The 16,793-nt window shown below is 41.8% G+C and overlaps 1 long non-coding RNA gene across 1 annotated transcript; it reads left to right on the forward strand.

Moving 5' to 3' along the window:
* Positions 1-8,085: 8,085 nt before the first annotated feature.
* On the forward strand, positions 8,086-8,940 carry LOC115289222. Its single transcript, XR_003907481.1, has 3 exons — positions 8,086-8,163; positions 8,691-8,762; positions 8,903-8,940. It is a non-coding gene; the product is annotated as an uncharacterized LOC115289222 (long non-coding RNA).
* The last annotated feature ends 7,853 nt before the right edge of the window (positions 8,941-16,793 follow it).

Below are 16,793 nucleotides of genomic sequence, written 5' to 3' on the forward strand. Positions count from 1 at the left end.
AGACATGCAGATCAGGAAGACCACATCCCAACCCTGTCTGCCATGTTCAGGATTCTACTCAGAGATTGAAGCCCCGGAAGAACGCATTCAGATTTGTGAGTCAGGAGGTGCAGTCAGGCTCCGATGTGGGGGGCGGATCACAGGGCTTCCAGATGGAGCAGACACCAGTTGGGGCAGGGAAAGGGTTAGAGTTCCCTAAGAATAGGGCCCTTCTGGCCATCTCACAATCTGCTGCCCCCTCTTCAGCAGAGGCTGCAGACAAGAAGAACCCTATGGCATATCCCATTTACAGCCTTTTGCACCGCCCAGAGGCACTGGCCTTTGACAGCTGCGATTTGAAGTTCTACTGCCTCAGTCGGGGCTCCACCAGCCCGGCACTTCGTCCAGCAGCTCCAGGAGATGGTAGAGCCCAGCAGCGCCCTCCAGATCCACCTTCTTCAATATCCACTCCACGTTCTCTAAAGTTGGACTCTAGATGGTAATTTGTGTAAACTCCGTTCTGTCACTTTCCTGACCTCTTCAGCGTCTTGCTCTGTCCTTAATCTCTTTTGTGTTTTTATTATTAATTGTGTTAAGAACACCCAACATGAGGTCCACTCTCTTAACAGATTTTAAGTATACAATACAGTATTATTTTCTGTAATACTGCACACCGCTGCACACCAGATCTCTAAAACATACTCATCTTACATAACTGAAGTCTTATGTATGATGATTAACATCTTCCCCCTACTCCCCCCAACTCTGGAACTACCATTCTATCCTTTGTTTCTATGAGTTTGACTGTTATAGATACTTCTGTTAAGGGGGACCATGCAGTTTAACCTCAGGGTCAGCTCCAAACTCTGTGGAACAAAGTCCAAGGGCTCCTCCTTTCAGCTCCCCGACTCGAGGCATCCCGTGATCTAGACAATGTGTAAATTCAGTCCGTCTTCCCTGGCCAAGGCTGTGCAAGCTTGTACCAGATTCAGAAGAGCTGGAAGTTTCTTTTCTTCCTTCTGCCCTCCCTCCCTCTCCAACTCCTTCCTTTTCCTTTTTGTCCTTATTTTATTTATTACAAAAGATGTGTTCTTGTGTGTAAAACAGCAGATAGATTATAAGTGGATGGATGGATGGATGGATGGCTGAATAGATAGACGGATGAGAGAACACTGTCCAAGTGAACCCTCTTCCAGTGCTCTGCAGAGTGAAATGAGAACAACGTCAGTACATCAGGAGCCCATGCACCCTGCCCAGTCCCACCCACCCCCTCCTTCCAGTGTGGAGCTGGCCATTCTTCACAGCTGTGAGTTTACAGTCCCTTTCTATTTGACACATTTTGCCATATAAGTTTAACTCTCCAAATAATAACTTATAAATAAATTATTATAATCCCTTATAAAAGGGAATCATTTGCTATTTGTTCTTCACAACATGTTTTCTCTTTTCCTTTGCTCCACATTTCTCTCCATGTTGGTACCTGTGTGCACCTGTAATTCATTTATCTTCCCTGTTCTATATGGTGATTTGCAGCCATATGCTCTTTTTCTTCCCCTTTGCTAAATGTTGTCTATCTCCCTCAGTGGACATGTGGATTGTTTCCAGTTTCTTGCCTCGACCAGTGCTGTTCTGGAAACCCCGGAGTCAGTCTCTGAATGCTGGGATGCATTGCACAGTGACCTCAACACTGCTGGGGGTTTGATGTGCCAAACACATGGGCACAATAGGTTCTCAGGGTGGTTTTATTCTGCATTTGCCTGGGTAATGAGTTTGGAAATTCTTCTCATTGGTTACTAGCCATTTCTCTTTCCTCCTCTGTAAAATCTCTTTTAATGTCTTTTGCCCATTTTTTTTGGTCTTTTAATTATTGATTTTAAATAGCCCTTTGTAGATTTTGTTAACTGTATTGAAAATATCTTCTTCTGGTTTGTGACTTGCATTTTATTTTATCTGTAGTTTATTTCTAGGAACAGACATTTGGGGTTTTTTTTCTCTTTCTACTTTAATACAGTCAGATGTGTTTTTCCTATCTTAATTACTTATTTTGAGGAGATAGGTTTTGTTTAATGTTTCCTACCAAAAAGATCACCAAGTATTATACTATGCAGTCTTAATATCTATATGTTTTTTAAGTTTGGCTTTCACAAAAACCTTAAGTCATATGGGTTTCATTTCTGTGTACGGTGTGAGGTAGGCATCTCCTTTTATTTTTCCATACAGTTAAATAATTTTGCTGATGTCATTTATTGAATTTTTTTCAATGATGTGTCTCCTTGTTGTTTTCTATTCTGCTTGTGTGTTATCTATTTGTATATTAGTCCATAAATTCCATATTTATGATGTAATATTCCTAGACATTAGAATGAGCTATCTCTCCATAAACTTTTGTTCTGTATTTTACAATACTTCAGCAATTTATTTCATGTCTTATTTATTTATTTAATTAATTATTTGCTTATTTATTTATTTATCTATCTATCTAGTCTACTTATTGTTAAGTACTTTATATCCCCCCTCTCCCATACTTTATTACTGTAGTATGGAAGTGCAGTTGATCCTTAGGTCCATCAGTATTACTGAGCTCTCATAATAATGCAGATGATTTATATCTTAATGGTTTTGTGTGATTTTTATGGAAAATCATATCATCAGCAAATAATGGCAAATTTATTTTAAACTTACTTTTTTTATCCATACATATTTTTTTATTATTTGTTTCTCTGACTAGAATGTTCAATATAATATTGAATATAAATATGATGGTGGGGATATCTGTCATTTTTGGTGACCTGAGGGAATTATTTAACCTTTCCCTGTTTGGTAAAATTCTCAAACATATTGAGGAAGTTCTTTTCTCTTCCAAATTGGCTAATCATTTTTACCAGAAGTGCATGGCAAATGCTAACAAAATTTTCTACGTATGCTTAGATTATTTTTCTTCTTAAATGTATTAATACTGTAAATTGCATTAGTAGATTTTTAAGTGTTGGGCTAAACCATGCATTCTAAAGATAAACCAAATTTATATATTTAGTATTTTCTGTAGTTTACTAGATTTGATTTGCTAATAGTCTCTTTGGATTTTTTTTCCATATATGTTCAAGAATAAATTTGACTTGTAATAGTTTTTCCTTATACTGACTTGGTCTGATTTGGTGTCAAAATGGCACTGTCTAACAAAATGTGTTGAGAAATGTTCCCTTACCTTCTATTCTCTATAAAAACTTATCTGTGATTAGAATTATTCATTCTAACTACATTAGAAAACATTCTAGCACTCCTAGGGTACTAGGATTGCTTTAACCAACTATTTAAGACTGGTGTTTCCCTTGTGAAGATATTTTTTATCTATTCATTTATTTATTTTAGTGGTTATAAAACTGTTCATTTTCTCTATTTCTTATCGAGTTTGATCTGGAAAATTATTTTTTCTAAGATGTCTCCTCTTTTGTCTAAGTTTTGTTTAAACATATTGGTATAAAGGTGATCCTAATGTTCCCTTATGTTTTTAATCTCTGCTACTTACTTAGAAATGTCCTCATTCCTATTTCTAGTATTTTGTTATACTTTCCCTTTTTCCTGTATTAAATTATATACCTATTTGTCAACTTTTTTTTTTACTATTATCAATGAATTATAACATTACTGATGCAACTAATATATCCTCTTGCATTAATTTCTGGTCATTTCTTTATTAAGTCTTTCCTCCTACTTTCTTATTTTCTTTCATACTTTATTAAAAAAGTATTTGTGGTTTTAACTTTTTCTCTAAAAAGGAATGGTGAATCTTTAGGTTTGTTATGTTCTATTTTTATCATCATGGAGGCAGTTCTTATTTTTTTATAATTTATGATTTTTTCTTTAACCTGTGAGTTGGAGTAGTTCTAGATGATTTTTGCCTGCCTTTCCTCCTGAAACCTGATAAATGTCAGGGACAATTATAAATATAAAGTCTCTTCACATTATTTTTGTTCAAGGTATATAGACAATAGTACAATGCTTAATGGCATTTCAATGTCTCACTATTATGAACATTTTACACCCTAAACAAACAAGAAAAATGATGATTTAACTAAACTACTTGCTATAAAATGTTAATTATTAAAAGTACCTACATTTTGCTTTATAATTTACTCTAAGACTTTTGTACACCATCCAACTTTTGGAATAGTTGATAATCCTAGGTCAATCCATGGTGCATGGCTTCTTAGTGGTAAAGTAGGGACTAGAACTCTGATGTTTTCATATCAATTCTTACTTTTTCAACAGCTGATTTTCTGTTTATTGCATACCATTGGACCGCATTTGAATGGGAACTTCTAATAAGAATATTGTGCTGGTGTTTTAAAAAACTCATTAATTTTCCTTGAACAAAAGCCCAAGATGGATTTATGCTGTACCACTGTGTTCTACATAATATGTGACATGGTAGTTTGACTTTGCAATGATTATCTTGCCACTATAAATAGTAACGATAGACCACCCAGGACACTGGCTTCATCTCATTATTCATAACACTGGTTGCCACAGATGTACATTTTTATCTCCACGGTATTTCCTGACCACAGCATATTTTCCATAAGAATAAAACACTCTCTTCCTTTCGATTTATATTTCTCACCTGCATTTTCACATGATATTACCAAACTGATGATCTCTTTCAACACTTCAATTCATTTATTATTCAGTTTCACCAATTGTATTAGAAGCACAAGTTAGAGATACGTTGTCAGCATCAGGATAGTGTGTAGAATCTGTAAAAATATAGTGCACAATATAACTAGAAATATTAACATAACGGGATTTCACACCCTATGTCACCTTCCTCCTCATAACCAATTCCCAGTCAGTGCCGTGTTGCCACGAATTCTAGGAATGCACCAATATTTTTCTTTTGTGTCTCACAGAAAGATTCTCTTTTATCATTTAGGCTAGTCACAGACATCAATCTCATATTCTTGGGTATTTTTAAGTGGTTGCATTTGAAAGCTTTCTATTTTTATTTTCCTCATCTTAGATGTCATGAGTGCAAAATTGGATAAACTCATGTAGGCATTGCTCTTGAGTTATTTTTTTTCTCTATTTCCAATTTGTGATCTGTACATCCATACTTGATCAAAACATGTATAAAATTCTTAACATCCATTGTTCAAAAGTATAGTCGAGTCCCTATAAAGGTGTTGAAATCTATTTTACTATGTTTCCTTTAATCTTCCCAGAAGTAAACATTCCTCATAATAAAAGCCCAACCAACTGCATTGGACAAGACAGATGAGTGAAAATACTGTTGGTATTTAAGATGCCCTTTGGGTTCATCTAAATTCCGAGGGCTTGTTTACTCAAAATCAGTCATAAGCTACTAATCATGTACGTCATGAGCCTTAGTGACGTTTAAGAGGAACTAAATGAATAACTGACCAGAACGGGGAATCTCAAGGTCTGCCTCAAACCTCTCATTGTTCAGAATTTCTCTATCTATAATCAAAGCTAAGATGTATATCTAGTATTTTGATACAAATAATCTAATTCTAAATATCCCACTTCTTTTTGTTATTTTTTAATGTTTATTTATTATTGAGACAGAGAGAAACAGAGCGTGAGTGGGGGAGGAGCAGAGAGACAGGGAGACAGAGAATCCAAAGAAGCTCCAGGCTCTGAGCTGTCAGCACAGAGCCTGATGTGGGGTTTAAACCCATAAACTGTGAGATCATGACCTGAGCTGAAGTTGGACGCTTAACCGGCTGAGCCACCCAGGCGCCCCATAAATACCCAGTTTCTATATTAATTTGCTTAATCATAGCATTCAAAACCACTTCCAGTCATTTGTTATTCCAACGCATAACCAAGTAGACACTCACCCAAAACATAAAAGTCAAATTTCTTTTTTTTAAATATAATTTATCATCAAGTTAGCTAACATACAGTGTACACAGTGTGCTCTTGGCTTCGGGGGTAGAGTCCCACGATTCATCACTTACATACAACACCCAGTACTCATCCCAACAAGTGCCTCCTCAAGGCCCATCTCCCATTTTCCCTTCCCCCCCTCCCATCAACCCTCAGTTTATTCTCTGTATTTAAGAGTCTCTTGTGGTTTGCCTCCCTCTCTGTTTGAAACCATTTTCCCCCTTCCCTTCCTTCATGGTCCTCTGTTAGGCTTCTCAAACTCCGCATATGAGGGAAGACATGTTATATCTGTCTTTGGCTGACTGACTTATTTCATTTGGCATAAAATTCAAATTCCTGAAAGCTAACTCAGGTCCTGACCTGACCAGCCCCTCTGGTGGCAGAATTTCCTGTTTCAGAGTGCCTGCAGTGAACTTGGCTCATAGGAGCTGATCTCTGATTTACCATGTGAAGGCTGTATGACTTCCTTGAATCTTCAGTGGACATAACACTAGCATCACAACCCCTCACTCCTCCAATTATTATGAGGATTAAACAGATTGAACATGCTAAAGAGAGTTCATGGTACATGACCATGGTCAACAATTGTTTAGTGAATGAAGAAATGAGGTGAATGAATCAGATGCTTGTATGTATGACCTTTTCTTCTTCTGTCAGTGTTGTAGAACCTTACATAGGCATGTCACTCTGCTGCTGGACTAAGTAAAAAGAATTTATAAGACTCTTCACTGGTTGGAAATTCTGGTCTAATCCTCACTCCTCACAATCAGATAGAGGTTAAGATGGATTTAATTTCATGCTTCACGAATTTATTGCAATAACTTTATTGAGAAGTCTGGGGGTAGGGAATGAAAACTTTGAATGTTCCCAATATATATGTGCAGGATTTTAAAATTATATGTAAGGCCAACAGAGTTTTTTCTTATAATTATTTTCATAACTAATCTTCTTGCACCATAGATACTGTTCTTTATAGATGGGTAATTTAAAATCCAATTATCGCTCATATACATCAAAATAACACATTTGATATTTATATTTATCACAGATCTGCCATTTAACACCTCCATATTATGCTCTGCTTTCCTCCTATGATCACATTCCAAAATATATTCTATGGTCCAAATTTTGCTTTTTTATCATGGATGTGACATTCATATTGGAAAGTGAGTACATTTAACCGGATCTTAGTTATCTGTGGCAGGTAGCTTTACCTACCCAGCCTAGAATATAGAAGGGACTCAACACACATTCTCACTGTTGTTACTACTGTTCTTCACATCAGCATTTACAATGGTCACCACCAAATGACTGAACAGTGGTCCTGATAAATTGATGGATGTAGCTTAACTCTTCTTTGTTCATTGACACCAAAAAAAAAAAAAAGTTTAAATTGAATAAGGTAGTGGGAAGACAGAAATCCTTCTGCAGAACTATCTCTGCTGGCTAGTTAGGTACTTATTCAAAGAGTTCATGTAAAGAGACCCTCAGGAGTAGAGCCAGGGTACAGGGTACAAGGTGGACACATAGCCTCTTCCTTTTAATAGCTTACAGTCTTTATTCACTCTTTTTTAAATGTTTTTTTTTTAATTTATTTTTGAGAGACAGAGAAAGACAGTGCGAACAGGGGAGGGTCAGAGGGAGAGGCAGATAGAGAATCTGAAGCTCCACGCTCTGAGCTGTCGACACAGAGCCCAATGTGGGGCTCGAACCCACGAACCGTGAGATCATGACCTGAGCTGAAGCTGGATGCTTAACCGACTGAGCCACCCAGGCGCCCCTCACTCTTGACTTCTGAATGTGTTGGTTTGGTTTCATAACACAGACCCCTACCAGAAATGCTATATCCTCTTATAAGAAATAATGAGAACTATACCCTGATTTTCCTGTAATGGCTTGGAGACTGCCCCATACTCTTTGGAGTCATTGGATTTCTGATGAGATCTAGGTCCTTAGGTAGCCCAGGACTCATCTGAAATTTGTAGTTATGTCATTCGGGGATTCAGGAAACCAGGATACACAACGAGAGGGTAGGTTTGGTTTGGATTTGTTACCTGCTCTGCATTTCAAAGATTAGTACTTTGCTAGCAATGCTAAAAGTCATCTTCTCCTGTAGCTCTTAAATCCCTGATACACATTCATAGCTATTCTCCCCTCCATTTTTTCCTAAAGGTGAAGACTCCTCCATGATCAGATTCCAACCGAGATGAGTCACTTTGAGAATTTGGTGATGTGTACCTTTAAAACATGGCTTAATCAGTGACCAAAACAGCAAAGGTGAGACTTAGTGAGACCTGAATCAGAATCACTGTAAATATATATGTCTCATATTCGCTAAAGACCTATCATGTAAAATTCTGTCTAGAAGGAAAAAACAGATAGTAAACTGACAGCACTGTTACATATATATAAAAAGAAACCCTAACACACATTGTTAATTTTCTTTCTCAATGCATCCTTGATTCTGCATGCATCCTTGAAGAAAATGACAGTCTGTGTCCAACCATAAGGTCACCTTTGTACTAACGTTCCTGTAGGTGGGCCCAGCTTCTCAAATTCGGAAGCCAAAGATGGGAGCGGCACGTGTGAGCCTGATGAAGGAGGCTGCACGTTTCGGGACTGCTCCTGGGCTGGGGATTCTAGATTCAACCTGGACTGGGAAACAGACTAGAGGCTGGCCCTTGGCTGTGTCGCTTCTTAGCTCCCTCTTCTGACGTGGGGACCCTGTGACTCTGGTAACTGTTAGCGGGAAATAGCAGGATCTCCCACTACACAACCTTGACACAGCTGGCCTTTCCATGCAGAGACCCGTTGTCTTTCCTTCTGCGGGTCCCCAGACAATGAGACGCCAGGGCCCTGACATACAGAAGCAGGAGGTAAGTGCATGTGTGAGATGCGATATTTATTTATGCACTCTCTATACATATGTATGTTCAGACATAAACATTCTCTTCAAAATTAATTTTTCAAAATGTTCTATGAAATTCATTTCCACTTTGGTTATTTCATCTTTTAGTGCTGTCAGGAGCTTGGCCCCTTCACAACTGATAAATCACCCACATTAATCTGTCTTCCACCCGCTTCCTTCAGATTGTTCCCTCAGCCACAATAAGATCTGAATGTGTGCCTCTACACATGGCGTCCCAAATTATAACCTCCCAAGTCTCAGGATTGTTTGCAAAGGGCTAAAAATTGCCGTGCTCATAAAAACAAAACAAAACAAAAATGGCAACCTTGTTTGCCTTGCCAGTCTGTCAGAGCTTGAAAAACAAACTTCATCCCACAAAGACAAACACACACAGAGCAAACATGGAGAAGGATGCGTTGACAGAGCCGAGAGGATCTCCAGGCCAAGGAACGACGGAGAGCACAGCCAGACGGCGTGCGGGGAGGCGGCGTGCGGCACACACGGCGGACGGGAAGGAGGAGCATGACCCCGCCGTGGAGGCGCATGCGTTGGGAAGAACCTTCTCCTCGCACACTCCCTCCTCCACAGGTGCAGGCACTCCATCCCCACCGTCAGAGCTCCCACACGAGAAGGTGGGTCTGAAGTCAGCTCAGTTCACCCTTCCTCTTGAACGATGGCCAACTAAAAGGCACTGTTGACCCTGGAATAAATGGAGGCGTATTTACTAACCTAACTCCTTCTGGTATGTTCCATCAGGGATACACATGTATAGATCCAAAGGGACACTGAAATCCCCAAATCTTTGTTAGAAAGAATCAAAGCCAATCGACTGCATTATTTCCTAGAAGGCTTCATTTTACAATCTCCAATGAGATGCAACGTAAAAAAAGGGGACTTCGGCGGATTTCCATAATAACAGTTTGTATTAATATTCTCCAGGAATACTTCCTTCCCAGGAATCTAAAGAACTTGCAAGGAGATTGCGTTCTGTCTCTGCCCCAGTTCCAGCAGGAATAAATGGCAGTGGTTGGCGGCTGCATCGCAAAGCTTAGCGGTACCCCGGGGGGACGTGAGCACAAAGCACACGCATTACAAACAAGTCCTCATTCACTCACACTCTGGTCGTCACAGTTGAGAAGGGTCTGTCCGTAGCTGAGGGAGTCAGGACTCAGTCGCCTTACAAATAAGTTCATAATGCGACCCATGAACTTAACGGTGCTCCACAGCGCCCTCTGTTGAAGCTTTTCTACTTAACTTGTGCTGTCCCAGACCCCTTCCCAATGCCGGGGAATGCTCAGTGCGTTCTTCTGAGGTTGATCACTGTTATTGTGCACACTGTTCGCATGAAGAATAAAGATTCAGGCTACAACTTGTCCAGTGCCTGAGCCAGTAAGTGGCTGAGTCAGATCTGTACCCAAGGATTTCTGGTTGCCAAGTTCACACCTCGTTACTCCACTGTCTCCAAGCAGGGTGATCCCAACCACAGCAAGAGATGGAATCCACACCGTTTGATTACAGGTATGGTGCTCTGGTCGCTGTACTATGCCAAGGGATGGGGCTGAGGATTGTTAAGCCTCCTAGCTGCCAGGCTGTCCCGATCATTCCCTTGCCCTGGCCCTACCTTCTTGGCCCCTCCATGCAAGGCTGTGCACCCCAGGTGGGGTCTCTTGCATAACCATCTCTGGATCCTGAGCACCAGCTTTTACGACTGCTCTGAAGCCTAGTGTCTCCCTCGATTGCCCCAAAAATAAAAGAAAATGGACAGAGTTCTCTCTTTGAGTCTTAAACAAACGTTCACTGGATGTGTATTGCACACTAGGGCAGGGTGTGTGAGCAAGTGTCTCCTTTTCCTCAGTGCAAGATATAAAGAGATGTCAGAAAATGTTAATTATGATTAATAATATTTCAACGTAGCATTTAAAAAATCAAAACAAATGCAAAAAAATCATGATAAAAACATGGAATTTTCATAAAAAGGTAAGATCCGTAAGAGCAGCTGCTCCTTTCACTCCAGACTCCCAACAAGCGTAACGCCGTTCTGTGCCGGACACGAGGCACCCAGGGACCCACCCAACCTGTGGGGGTAAGGACTTCTTAGAAATCTGACTGCAGTATTTGGTGCAAATGACATCAGTTTCTCCACCTTTAAAGTGGGAAATACAATCTACTTCAAAAGAGAAGTACTGGAAAGTGACTAGATTGGACTAAATTTAGTTTCCTTGAAGTTGAGCTGGAATGGGGCTAGAGATGAGTGCAGTTTTCACAAAAGCCAGGTGGTGACTATTGATCACAGGACTTACATGGTAAAAAAAATCCACTATAAATTTATTATCCCTTCTGTCCACGGAACCCAGAGGCTACTAGAGGCGTGACTGCCAGTAGGGACAGTGCCAGGGAAGGGATATGGAAATAAGGACCAAAACCACGTCCTCTTGCCCCTGGGCCATGTCACCTTGACACGTGCAGCACGTGGCCAAGTAAACCTTCCCAAGTCTACTCTGCAATGACACAGGTTATATCTTGGCAAATATTAAATACATCAAAAGAAATTCATCACACACACAAATGACATTACTTCATAGCAAGATGACAAAATATATGTGGAGGGATGTCACGACTGCTTTCTTTTACAGACGAGGGAAATGGCTTCTAGGAAATTACATGATACAGCCAATATCACCCCTCCTTTGTGGGGAGGCCAAATTAGTGTCTCAACTCTGCCACTAAGTCCAGGCTTCTGGCAGATGGGACATGAAGAAGCACATCTCTCAAATATCTGTGCTCTGCTGCGGCCCACAAATCTCAAGACTCTTTAAGGAAAGGTCTGGAAGGAAATGCCAGTCTCCAACTGATTCCATCCACAGGCGTGAAATCTTGTGTAGTCCCTTTATTTTCACTTATATATTAAAAAACTTAAATTCTCAAAATATTAAATGAAGAGTAGCCATATGATAGAGGAATTCCACTCCCTGAAATATAAACAAGTGAAATAAAACCACGTGTCCACACAAAACTTGAATACGAATGCCTGTCAACTGATGAATGGATAAGCTAATGGTGGTACCTCCACATGATGGGATTCTGTTCAGTAATAAAAAGGAATGGAGTACCGATATGTGCCTCAACGTGGATGAGCCTTAAGAACGTGAGGCAAGTGACAGAAGCCAGACGCGGGAACCACATATAACAATTCTATTGACTCAAGGTGTCCAGAACAGCCCTCCAGGGCCTGGAAAGGTGGTGGGGTCATGGGGATGGGGTTTCTTTCTGGACAACGAAAGTGCTCTGGAATTAGATATTGGTGATGGTTGCACAATTCCGTGAATATACTAAAACATAATGAATTGTACTCTTCATTTTATTTATGTATTTATCTATTTATTTAAACTATACTTTGTGTCCAATATGGGACTTGAAGTCAAGATCCTGAGATCAAGAGTTGGATGCTCTACCCACTGAGCCAGCCAGCTGCACCTGAATTATCTGGTTTGCCAATTGTATCTCAGTGAAAATGTTTTTTTTTTTTTAACTAAAAAATTAAACAAGGCAAGACCCAGCATCAAACTCTAGAAATCTGGCCAAAAGTGCAGGCGTTTTCTAGGGGAGCCCTGGGGGACCGGGAAGGATTTGAGGAGAGCACAGACTCAAAGCCGCAGGCGGCTTGATACAGATGCCTGCCTGCAGTATCTGAGAAGAGAAAGGCAGACAGCATCGAGAAGGAGGTCGGAGTGCTTGAAATGACGGTCCGTCCTTCACCGAGCAGAGAGGAGGCTGAGTGCAGGGCTGAACTCTGGAGTCCACCTGAGCAGGAGGTGGCTGTCAGGAGGGGGCCTTCACAGTGAGGCCCCAAGCTGTCCAGGTGAGCAGGGGTGCCGGCGCAGCAGGAGCCCTAGTTCTGGGCATTTGCAGCTGGGACAGGGGTGGAGTGCGGCCATGGGACCCATCTGTGAGCCCCTCTCCTCCATGATGTCCTCTGACGGGAACAGGAAGATCCAGGAAGGAGCTGAGTTCCAGCCTGAGCCCATATTATTGTTCGTCACTCTTTCTGAGGCCCCATCCACTCCCTAATGCAACGACCTGGGGACACTTGTTTCCCACATGTGCAGGCCAGCCTGCCCTGGGCACAGGTCATGCCATCAGGAGACGTGAAACCAGGGAGAAGAGAAAACTAAGACCTTTCTGCAAATGATTGCAAATGACCAATGATGTTGGACCTGTCCACTTGGCATCTTTAAGGGTCATTCCCAGAGACCCTTTTTGCTCCCCTGTTCCTGGTGTCACCTGCTAAAAACCCACAGGGAGGCACCTGGCAATGTGTCAATGACAGAGTCAGACCTGAAAGTGCTGCCAGGCTCTGGTCACCAAGCCACACAGAGGACACCTTGCCCTGCAGTGGAAGGTGGCTCCACACATTCTATGGAAAGATTCCTGCAGGTGGCAGCCATTGGCAGGTGGAGCGGAGCCCAACAGCTCACAGCAGTCATGCATCCTGGGCATGGAGAGCCTCCCTGTCCACAGAGAGGGATACTCAGTGATGCAGCCCGCCCCCCGCCCGGGGCACCTTGGTTGTCACAGAAGTTAGGGGAGCAATGAAGACTCCCATTCTTTCACTCAGCATTTGAGGTTTTCTAAGATGCCTCCATCCTGTCCTTCCTTCTCTGACCACTACCACTGATCCCTTTGTCCAGGACCGTCCGAAACCTTCCAACTCTTCTGGAGCTTTCCTTCCCTCAAGCTCTTGTCCACAATGCCCCCTACACATAACTGGAAACAATCAAAAATTCCCACTAGAAGGGAGCCCTGGCCACTCTTAGGGAGTTGAATTCAAATATCAGACACACACATATGATGAAGATAGAAAAATTAAAGGGGATCCTATAAAAGCAATAGAAACTACTAGAGTTTGGTGTTTAACTTTGAGGGCATAATTGAGGCGTGTCCTATGACTTGTTTAGTCCATTGGGACGTTACCATAATGTTGAAGTATGGCAGGGTATCTGAATCCCTTTCCCAGTACACACGGAGTATCTGTTTAGTTCTCCTGGAGCTCAGTATTTTAATTCAGATTGCTGGAGGCAGTGGGGACAGACACAATCTTGTCTGATGCAGAGTGTCCCTCTCCACTGCTGCCAGGCTGTCTCAGTTCATGATCTGCACAGGGTCAAGGCCGTGGCTCCTCACTCTAAAGACCTCTCAACCCCATCTGCAGACCCACTCAAGTCCAACTTTTCTCTGTCGACTGCCCATGTAGCTGGTGTGGGCATTTTGCTCTACAGTCATTAGGGGAGCCACGTGGTTCTGACCCCTATCCCACAGGGCCCCCCCTGTCCAGGGTCTTCTTGCCTCTTCACATGCAGTCTGATGAATCAGAGGCACCCCTGCCCTCCCCCCACACCCATTCTAGTCCAGGGCTGGCCACTTCTGTCCAGAAGGCAGAAGATGGAGTTTTTTACCTTCAGAAAATCATTGCATGGTCTTTTCCCTCCACCATTTAATTCTCCTTCAGGACCCCAGCTTCAGAGTCTACAGTGAGGTAAGCTAGTGGGGTGGAGAGCCCACATACTGGGCACATTCTTGCCTAAATTTCTCTGCCATGAGTCCTTTCTGTTCCCCTCAAGGCCTCATATTTGAAACTGAAGAACTAAAAAAAAAATGTCTTCCCTGTCTGGTCCATGGTGCAAATTCCACCCTTGAGCCAACTAACCAAGATTAGACTGGTCACCTGGGGACTCCTAGAGACCAATGGAGGAAATAAGTATAAGGGACAAATAACCAAAGAAAAATGCCAACAAGTGTTTGTATTTTATAACATACAGAAGTCCACAGTTAAGCACTGATATGTTTATTCTCTAATTGTTCAGTGAATCTTATGGAGTCGGTGCTGTTACCTTGATTAAAAATGAGGAAGTCCAGTGCTTAACAATCATGCATTCTCTCAGTAAATATTCATTGGGTGTCAGATACCATTCTAAAGGACAACTGTGGGGGTGCCTGGGTGGCTCTGGCACAGAGCCTGCTTGGAATTCTCTCTCCCTCCTTTTCTCTCTGCCCATCCCCCACTCACGCTGTCTCTATCTCTCGCAAATAAAAAAATAAACTTAAAAAAAACTTTTTAAAAAGATAACTGTGCTTAAAGGTGAACTATGGATTTGTAGCTAACATAGATTATGAGCATTGTTTTTCTTCTCTATATTATCCATCTGTTATGGACTGAATTGTGTCCACACCCTCCCAACAAATCCATATGTTGAAGTCCTAACCCCAGTTACCTCAGAATGTGACTGTATTTGAGATCAGCCCTTTGAAGAGCTAATGACAGTAAAATGAGGTCATATGTGTGGACCTAACTCAGTAAGACTGGTGCCCTTATCAGTGGAGATTGGGACACGAGCACACAGAGTACAGACCCCATGAAGACACAGCAAGAAGGCAGCCATCTGCCAGCCAAGAAGAGAGGCCTCAGGAGAAACCAGCCCTGCTGATAATTGATCTCAGACATCACCTCAAGAACTGTGAGAGAATAAATTTCTATTGTGTAGGCACATAGTCTGGAGCATTCTGTAATGGTGGCCTTAGCAGATGCATATGCTAGCTCATTGGTTTAGTCAACAAATGTCAGTTAAATTATGGAATTATAGAGAAACAAAAAAGTGCTTTGATTTCTTCATTCCATGGTCTTCCATTTGCTGGACCTGCCCCTGGGCTCTGGAAAGACAGAGATGGAAAGCGTCTCTCTGGCCTTTGAGGAGAATTCAGTCCCCGGTGGTACAAGTGATGGGGTGAACCTCTCACGCCAGTGCAGTAGGTGGGAATGGGGGATGAGGCCAGCCTGCGGGCATCCATAGGAAAGACGGCTACGCATCTGGGTCTGTTGGGAAGACTCCTAAGAGGTAGCTGTGTGTTGTTTTCTGACAACTGAGGAGGAGTCTGAGTGATAGAAGAGCTTAAAGGATTTGGGGGCTGAAACTCAGTAGAGACTTATGATTAAAAAATGAACAAACAAACAAAAATCTCAATTTCTTGCAATGGCTTAGAAGACTCTCAGTGGTTTGGCCCCCATCTTCTACTCTACTCATGTCTGGTGCGCGTTCTACAGTCCCAGCGGACCGAGCACAATGTGTCCGACACTCAGGTGCTCTGTGCCGTGGCCGTTGCTGAGGATCCTCTTTCTGCAGGAACAGTCCCCCCCTCTGAGTTCTCTAGTGAACAGTTCCTCCCCAGCATCTTTCCAGATGTCCTTCTCCCTCTTTACCCACCATTATAGTCTGTGCAGGGAACTATTTGTAGCTCAAAGGACACTGTGTTCCCTGACTTACTTATATATCTGACTCTCCTTACTCCAGTATAAGCCTCTTAACAGTAACAACTATGATTTATTCAAGTCAGTATCGCCAGTACCCTTAGTAGACGTGTAAGACACCTTTATTGGCTGAATGCATATACAAAGACGCCAGAGTTGCAAAGAACACTGTGCATAAAAGGCAACCTTATGGTCCAGGCAGAAGGTGTGGAGAGAGTTAGAGTCTAGAGCTAGGTTCCTGTGCTGGCAAGGAGACTGGCCTCTTACCTAGAGTTGCCAGATTTAACAAATAAAAACACAGGATGCCCAGTTAAATTTGAGGTTAAAAGAAAGAGTCATTAACATTTTTAAGTATAAGGCACCTCGTATAATATTTAGTACGTATTTAAATTAAAAAGAAAATTTTTAAATTGTATTCCTTTTTTTGGTCTGAAATCCAAATTGGACTCGGTGCCCTGTATTTGATCTGGCAACCCTAATCACATGTCATGCTCAGGAGCTCATGGCTAACTGCCTGCAACAGAGACAAAGACATTTGACTTTGGTAGACCCACAGTTTAAGTCATACCTGTCTCCAAGGTTTAGGGTGAGCAAAGACATGGCTGTTTCCCTTTCTGTGTTCTTAACTCTGTACTCAGCTCTGGAGTCCAGTGAGGGAGAAGTAACCTCAGAGACGAAGCAGCATTCTACACAATGGAA

Source organism: Suricata suricatta, chromosome 4 (genome assembly GCF_006229205.1).
Source record: "Suricata suricatta isolate VVHF042 chromosome 4, meerkat_22Aug2017_6uvM2_HiC, whole genome shotgun sequence".
NCBI classification, from domain to species: Eukaryota; Metazoa; Chordata; class Mammalia; order Carnivora; family Herpestidae; genus Suricata; species Suricata suricatta.